At 38.7% G+C, this 1616-nt stretch overlaps 1 protein-coding gene across 2 annotated transcripts in view; it reads left to right on the top strand.

Annotated features, from left to right (window-relative positions):
* The window catches only part of BRWD1 (bromodomain and WD repeat domain containing 1), a 152913-nt gene that overhangs the window by 126148 nt on the left and 25149 nt on the right, over positions 1-1616 (top strand). The gene's annotated exons all lie outside the window — the stretch shown is intronic.

Here is a 1616-nt window from a genome sequence, read left to right as displayed (position 1 = left end):
CAATGTCCTGCTACCTTAATACTAAACCTATAAATGTAGGCTCATAGATCTATTTCCCCATCCTCATATAAATATATTTGCATATGTACATATCTTTATCTAGACCTCTATAAATGCCACAAATGGATATCTTGTTTGTGGGTTTTGACCTCTTATTTAAAACAAATTATCCATAGATGGCTAGTTTTGTTTCTAGGTTCACTTTAATTTTTGATGATTGGTTTTATGCATATAGACTTCATAGTTTGGCTAGATTTCAAATCCTGTATGTTTTTTTCTTTTGTTGTTACTGTTCGGTGCCATCGAGTTAGTTCTGACCCATGGTGACCCTATGCACAAGAGAAGGCCATCCTCACAATAGTTCTTATGCTTGAACCCTTTGGTACAGCCCCTCTGTCAGTTCATCTTGTTGAGGGCCTCCCTCATTTTTGCTGCACCTGCATCCATCCCTATGCCCTTATTTTACTAAGCATGATGTCCTTCTCCAGGGACTGATCTCGTCTGATAACATGTCCAAAATACATGAGACAGTCACACCACCTTTGCCTCTTTGGAGCATTCTGACTGTACTTCTTCCAAAACAAATTTGTTTGTACTTATGGCAGTCTGTGGTACTTTGATTATTCTTCACCAGTATTGTAATTAAAAAACAACATAAAAAATGCATCAATTCTTTTTCAGTTTTCTCTATTCACATGCCTAATTGTCACATGCATATAAAGCCATTGAAAATACCACGACTTTGTTCAGGTACACCTTTGTCCTAAAAGTAGCATCTTTGATTTTCAATACTGTAAAGAGGTCTCCTGAAGCAGATTTACCCAATGCAACATGTCATTTGATGAGCATTGATTGTGGATCCAAACACTTTGAATGTTTCATTCTGCTGCCTTCAAGCCCTCCCTTGGACCTGATAAGAAATCAAATGCGAATCTTTGAGGTTCCTTTTTACAGATTGTTATTTGCTTTCTTTTAAGATTTTTTAATTTATTTATGTTAAATCATTTTATTGGGTGTTCATACAACTCATACAACTCTTAACCTCAATCCATCCATCCATCCATTGTGTCAAGCACATTTGTACATTTGTTGCCCTCACCATTCTCAAAACATTTTATTTCTACTTGAGCCCTTGGTATCAGCTCCTCAATTTCCCCCTGCCCTCCCCACTCCCCCTGTCACTCACGAACTCTTGATAATTTATAAATTATTATTTTGTTACGTCTTAAACTGTCTGATGTATCCCTTCACCCACTTTTCTTTTTTTATTTAATCATTTTATTGGGGACTCGTACAACTCTTATCACAATCCATATATACGTTCATTGTGTCAAGCACATTTGTACACCCTTTGCCACCATCATTCTCAAAACACTTGCTTTCCACCTGAACCTCTGGTATCAGCTCCTCATCCCCGCCCCCCCATAACCCTTGATAATTTATAAATTACTATTATTTTGTCATATCCCACACTGTCCAATGTCTTTCCTCGCCCCCTCTTTTGTTGCCCATCCCCTCTTGTAATCGGTTCTCCCTTTCTACCCCACCCTCCCTCCACCCTCCCAGTAACGCCACTCTCAGCACTGGTCCTGAAGGGATCATCTGTCCTGGATTCC

Source organism: Echinops telfairi, unplaced genomic scaffold (assembly GCF_000313985.2).
Source record: "Echinops telfairi isolate 266 unplaced genomic scaffold, ASM31398v2 ScPeMD7_7469;HRSCAF=8507_0, whole genome shotgun sequence".
In the NCBI taxonomy this organism is placed as follows: Eukaryota; Metazoa; Chordata; class Mammalia; order Afrosoricida; family Tenrecidae; genus Echinops; species Echinops telfairi.
This window is presented reverse-complemented; position numbering and strand designations above follow the sequence as displayed.